This window comes from Oryctolagus cuniculus, unplaced genomic scaffold, assembly GCF_964237555.1.
Source record: "Oryctolagus cuniculus unplaced genomic scaffold, mOryCun1.1 SCAFFOLD_114, whole genome shotgun sequence".
NCBI lineage: Eukaryota > Metazoa > Chordata > Mammalia > Lagomorpha > Leporidae > Oryctolagus > Oryctolagus cuniculus.
The window spans coordinates 107,904-114,647 of NW_027208290.1; the positions used below are offsets into that span (position 1 = coordinate 107,904).

The following is a 6,744-nucleotide window of genomic DNA, read 5'->3' on the forward strand; positions in this document are numbered from 1 at the left end:
AAGTGAAATGGATGCAACTGGAGACCATTATTCTAAGTGAAATAAGTCTTACCCTAAAAGAAAAATACCACATGCATTCTTGTTTTTAATAGTGAATATAGAGAGTATAAATACTATGTGGATGTCGTATAATTTGATATATAGTTATAAATTGTGTTTCACTGAATCATACCACATACATGATGATACACTTTCACATGTTCAAAACAATAGAAATGTGGAGAATAGTTAGAACTCTCGAGGTATCATTAACCCTTTCTTAGTTTGAGTGCTGGATATGAGTGTGATTGGATGGCAAAAACCTCATTCATTTGTACACTTATGTGCATTTCTTGGTATGTATATTGTACTTTGATAAAATGCTTAAAAATTAAAGGGCTTACTTTCCATAATTCATCACAGAACAAAGTGATACAAATAACTAGTTTAGTGACACTGTAAAATTGATAAAAATGGTTATAATTAATGTTTTGTTTGTCAAACATATAATTCTAGCAAGATAATTGGAACTGCAGATGGTATATTTTTGCTACATGATCTATGATTTGAGCATTTACAGATGGGTTTCATTCAATTTTCATCTTCAATGGGTTTAACACAGTCTTTTAATAGTTTGTAGGTTCTCCAGCTGGAAAACTTGTGCTAGGACAATGGTTACCAAATTAATAACAAAGGTATTTCATTTGTGGGACATTGCTAGAGAAATCTTCACTATTGGCAAGCTATTTTATGGACAAGTTATAAAGCAGTTAGGTAAGGTGTTACAAACATAATAATGATATTATCATTATCCCGGTTACTCTCACTCTTCTGTAAATGTCAAATGGACAAATGGCATTTAAAAACTAAAATTGACAAAGTTAATTGAATTGATTGTATTGGTTTGGCCAAAGGTATTCCTATAGGCCCTGATGGCAATTAGATCCACTCCCATTGGGAAATACAGATTTACTCCTTATGAAACAGTTATTGGAAGGCTTATGGACTAAGAACATATTATCATGTTATACAGTTCTTGGCTTCAGCCTGCCCCAGCCCTCGCCATTGCAGCTATTTGGGGAGTGAACCAAGATGATTTCTCTCTCGTTCTCTCTCTCTTTTATTCTCTCTCTTTTTCAAGTAAATAGAACAATTCTTTTTAAAACCATCATTTAATTTGATTTTCCATGAACTTTTTAAGCATTCATATTTTTCAGTCTTATAAATTCTGATAAAAAGTTTCTTACCAACCCTACCTCATTAAAACTTCAATACTTGGGAACTTGATCACATACATCTCAAGAAAGCAGATCCAGACTCTTGAAAATGTACGCTGTTGAAGTCATAAGGTGCAGCTGACCAGGTAAGTCTTTCCCAGAAGTAGATGGAATGATGAATGTGTACAACGTTCCAAAGATCAACAACCAAGTCTTCCCTTCTCTGCCATCATGAAAAACTTCTCATTGTTCTTTTGTTTCTTGCTGTCACAATCCTGTCACTTACTTTCTTACACTCACTGAAAGTCATATCCCTACCTTTTAAGCTGATAACAAAACTCTAACCAAATCCTATCTGGATGATGCTTGTGGAAAGTCTATTATGCTTCCCAGTATCAGGAACCCAAAACCTGGGGGCTGTCTAAGTGAGGTCAAGTAATTGCTTGTACAATATAACTGGGTTAATTCTGCATGGTCCCTTTTCACAACATGTGGTTGTACACCCTTACAGCCTGCCACAGAAAAGTCAATTTCTTCCCAGACCTTGTTTCAAGAAGTGTGCTAAGAAATAGGCTGACAGATTTAACTGATCTAAGCTCAAATGCTATTATGTAGCCCTCTTTTCCATTCCCTGAGGATCCATATTGGATCTGAGGAGAGTTTGCCTGCTTTGTTCTGCTTCCCCACTAGTTTGGATCTTATTTTCTAGCTTGATTCCCTCCTGCCTTCTGAATTGCTTCTCCTATTGGTCTATACAATACTTGCTATAAATAGAAGCCAAAATGACCATCAGTAGAAATTAGCATTAACCCTGAAACAGATAAAAATAAGCTAATGTCAGCTGGAGAAAAACTCCAAATGAAGGCTCACTCTTGGTGGTAATGAGGTGCCAACTGTGTGGAATTTGAAACTAATGCATAAATTGAGAGAAAGTCAGACTTTTTGACTAACTGGAATTCCTAGGGTTTTGTATAGGTAGAAGTCACCCTCCAGAAGGTGTATGACAGCATATGTGTTCAACAAAAGTAGTTACTGAATATTATCAGGCATCTTTAGATTTCCTAGGGACTTGCATATGGCACTGAACAAATCTAAATGCACGTATCTTTCCACTTATTATGCTATTGTTTAAAGTTTAATTCAAAAGGTGGTAATACCACTTTTTCTTTAGGCATTGCCAACAAATGCATTGAAGAAATTCTTTTTGGAAAAGGAGTACACAATGTATTTGTGATACTGGATGACAGTTTGAAGGCATTCTAAGTGGTGGCTAACTTGCCCCCAAGTTTTCTAAGCTTAAGACTTCCTCAAGTAGGTGTCTAGGTCACTATGCTTGTGTTTCCAAGCTGATGACAAACACGGTTGCCTCTTTGGCTGGGCATTTGGTGCAGCTGTTAAGATGCTTCTTGGGTTCTCTGCATTCTATTTCACAGTGACTGGGCTGCAATCCCAGCTCTGTTTCTGACCCCAACTTCTCCCTATGCAGACCCCGGAAGGAAGTAGGTGATGGCTCAAGTGGTTGAGTCCCGGCCACTGGATAGAGTTCCAGAATTAGCCCTGGCTGTTGTGGAAATTTGGGGAGTAAACCACCAGATGGAAGATTTCTCTGTGTGTGTCTTTCTCTCTGCCTTTCAAACAAACAATTTAAGAAAAGATTCCTAGGCAAATCAGATCATTCTACAGTGGATAATAATCCTTAATCACCACAAATTCCTAAAGATTGTGACCAACCAGACTCAAATACTGTTGAACTACTTACATAGCCAGAGATTTGATTTTTTTCAATTTGATCAGTTGAGCTCCGTTGCGTTCTTGTGAAGCATTGCACTGTAATCTCCTGGAATCACCTTCCTGCTAATCATCACAGTCATCTCTCTGGTCAACTCTGTCCCCTCAAGAGTCTTAAAGATTTGTGTGCCACCATCCAGTGTACATTAGTCTCACTTTGACTAGAATGGAAAAAACAGGAGTCATGCAACTGACCTAACCTCAGGACTTGTGACCAAATGAGTCCATTATGATGATGACAGGGAGTGTTACCAAGCTCCAAGCTTCTGAACACTGCCATTGGACAGAGTGCCCAGTGCTTTGACATTCTACATATTGGACTGCAACCTAATTTAGGAAGCTAACAAACCAAAGTCTAACTTAGAAGTGCTTTAAAAAAAAAACAGAGAGAAGAGTATTGGACGATTACAGGCTTCACACACAGGCAGCCAATGATCATGCTATTAGTCTAAATAAGACAAATACCTAGTGATAACTAATCAAGCTGTTTCTCTATTCTATTTAGACTACAAAAACTTACTACCAATAATGTGGAATAGAGTTCCTCATTCCTCTGCAGGTTTTGTATGCTGCATCATTCATTAATCCTTTAACAATCAAACTACTCAATTGGTCTATATTTTTCTTTTAATATAGAACTCATTCACTTCCCTTTCATATAGATAAACACAATTATTGGTGTAATATGCGTTATTTCAATGAGTTATTTCACATATTTGCAATTTCCTTTTTCTTAATTTTTAATTAAAATCATTCTGCTTATTTGACTGTATATATTTTTTACAAATTTATCTCAAATTTGAAATAAATTAATTTAAGCTGAAGTAGGGAATAGTAATTTTCCAATGGTTAATTACACCTTGTATTTCCTTTTTTTTGAGTTTGAATATTAATTTTTTATTTGACAGACAGAGTTAGACTGTGAGAGAGAGAAACAGAGAGAAAGGTCTTCCTTCAATTGGTTCACCCCCGCAAATGGCCACTATGGCCGGTGCTGCGTTGATCCGAAGCCAGGAGCCAGGTGCTTCCTCCTGGTCTCCCATGCTGGTGCAGGGCCCAAGCACTTGGGCCATCCTCCACTGCCTTTTTGGGCCACAGCAGAGAGCTGGACTGGAAGAGGAGCAACCGGGACAGAACTGGCGCCCCAACTGGGACTAGAACTTGGGACCTATATGCGATGCCCGTGCAGCAGGCGGAGAATTAACCAAGTGAGCCATGGCACCGGGCCTGATACCTTGTATTTCCAAAGTAGATTTTCCATTTTTTTCTTCACTGAATTTGACTTTTCCAGGGTCTGTTGGAAAAGGGATGCCTCCTGATTCAGGTGAGTTCCTGGGGGTAGTCAGGCTGAAAGGACCATGGGAACATAGAGGAGCTCTAGCATTGCTAAAAGAAGATTCTCGTTTTCTTATCCCACAGACTCCATTCTCAACCTGTGCGAAGTTTTGGCTGTGTTCCTCTTCGACAGCTATCGGATTCTGCTTACAATCACCTGATCTTGCGTCTCACAGATACTTTCTCCCCTGAACTGAACCAGAACATCTTCATGCGCCCTCTCCTTATGCCATTCTTCCTTCCTACAGAGCTTCCTTTAATTCATTTTCTCTCTAGTTCCAAAACTTACGTTCCATAAATTAATGTGTTTCTAACATTTAAATCCAAGGATCAAATCATAGTATTTTTTCTTTTAAGTCTTTTTAAGCAATTTTCATTTTCCTTTTAGCTCTGCCTGTTTTCTTTGTGGTTATATTATACTGATATTACATACATATGGCATCTTAGATATACATGGAACATCCCTAAATTATAATTCTCCCTATGCAGAGAACCCTGAACTACAATGTAATGTGCATGTAGAAGGTAGTACTTCTGACTCAGGCTATGGATTACAAAATAGATTTATTATTTCTGGAGTCTTTACATTATATACCCAGATATACTTCTTTTTTTTTTTTTTTTTTTTTGAGAGACAAGAAGAGCTTTCTTTTTTTTATTTTATTTTATTTTTTTTATTGTCTATTTTATTTTTTTTTAACTTTTATTTAATGAATATACGTTTCCAAAGTACGAATAATGGATTACTATGGCTTCCCCCCCATACCGTCCCTCCCACCCACAACCCTCCCCTTTCCCACTCCCTCTCCCCAGATATACTTCTTTGTTTTCTAATTAGTGAGTTTTAGATATATTTGTCAGGTATTTGTTAAACCTAACAGAAAGCCCAGATATATGATTTATGTCATATGACTTATTATCTAATTGTAATAGTATTTCCTTTTAATTTATAGCAGCATCCCTCCACCTCCCTCCATTCAGATAAATTAGATAATCCTATAGCATTCATCTGTAAAATTTGCTTAAGAAATTTCTTAGCACTAGTTTTCTCTCTACTCTCCAATAAAATTGTTATATTTAAAAATAAAAATTGTGTTTTTTTCAGATAACCAAATATATGAATTTCTTTTGCTATCTCTATTTTCTTGAACTAGACACTCTCCAACTTTATTATATTATTTTGCAAAAACCAAATGGAAAATAAATGAATATGGCATTATAATAAAACTGTGCTTGTATTGTTCTTATGGGTAATAATCTTTATTCACAGTTTGGCTGTGAAAACTTATCTTGCCACTCTGCAGAGAAAAATGATAGGAAACAGTAGATAAGATGTGTTTCTAGAGATAAATCTTCCTTATTCTCAAGCATTTGCCCCTCTCCAATGTCTGTCTCTGAATTGATCACTTCATAGCTCATCATCACTTCATAACTCATCTGTGAGAGGCATCACAAGAAACTTAATTGCTCAAAATGTGAATGATACTAATGGAAAGGAAAAGAGGAGGCTGTGTTCAAGCCATTAAGTCTTCAAAAAGCAGCAGATGCTGCCAGCAAAAAAATACTCTAGAGACACATTTGACAGTTGTGCTCAGATCACAAGGAGGTTCCTCTGAATCAATTTTGCAGAGTCCTCATATAAATTGTAGAGAGATTGCATATTAACAAGTGGGGTTGACATTCGGCAGAACAGGGACAATAATGTTCCATCTTTACAATCTTAATTTACTGATGTGAGCAGAGCTGATTCCTGTATAAGATGTCTCACCCTTATCAAATCTTCACACTCCACATGAACCCAGTTGCCATGACTTGCACCACTTTCTCTACCCTATCAACCCCTTACATCTCTGGCGATCTTACTACTCCAAGTGCTCAGTGAAGTGAGAACAAGAGGGGAAGACTGTACATGTGACAGTAGTATATTCCCAGCTAAGTCCAGATCTGTGGCAAAAGATAGAACTGGAGAAAGGAATAATGGAACTGAATGCCAACACAGTCAAGAATCAGGATGATAATGTATATGCTGATGGGGTTCAGGAGAGCTGCCACAAATACTCACACTGACAATTGAGGAACTGCCAGAAGCAGAAAGCTCTCTGACCTTCTCCCATCATTCTCCCCAGTAGAAATGAATTTTCAGAAAAGAATTTTCCGATGTTCCTCTACAATGGGTCTTTAATCCCTCATGGACTCTTCCTATCCCTAGAATAAAGGAACAAAGACACAGAGATGCAAAGAATAATCTGAATAAACAGGATTTGATAATCCCCCCTTAATTATTTTTTTGTTTTTGATTTGTTGTATTTTAAATGTAATTCTTTAGTTGAAAGGCAGAGACAGAGAGAGACAGAGATCATTCATTAGCTGGTTTACCCTCCAAATGCCTGTAATGGCTGTGGCAGGGCCAGACCAAAGCCAAGAC

The 6,744-nt window shown here is 37.2% G+C and overlaps 1 long non-coding RNA gene across 5 annotated transcripts in view; it reads right to left on the reverse strand.

Annotated features, from left to right (window-relative positions):
• The window catches only part of LOC127485835 (uncharacterized), a 39,971-nt gene extending 33,449 nt beyond the window's left edge, over window positions 1-6,522 (reverse strand). Inside the window, exons 1-3 of one of the 5 annotated variants that reach the window (XR_011385977.1) lie at window positions 6,382-6,522; window positions 2,956-3,145; window positions 1,236-2,007 (exon numbers count right to left, since the gene is read on the reverse strand). This is a non-coding gene — a long non-coding RNA (uncharacterized lncRNA). Of the gene's footprint in view, window positions 1-1,235; window positions 2,008-2,955; window positions 3,247-6,381 lie in introns of those variants that run through there. The other 4 variants (XR_011385978.1, XR_011385976.1, XR_011385980.1 and 1 more) reach the window with 4 other exon arrangements.
• Between the last annotated feature and the right edge of the window lie 222 nt (window positions 6,523-6,744).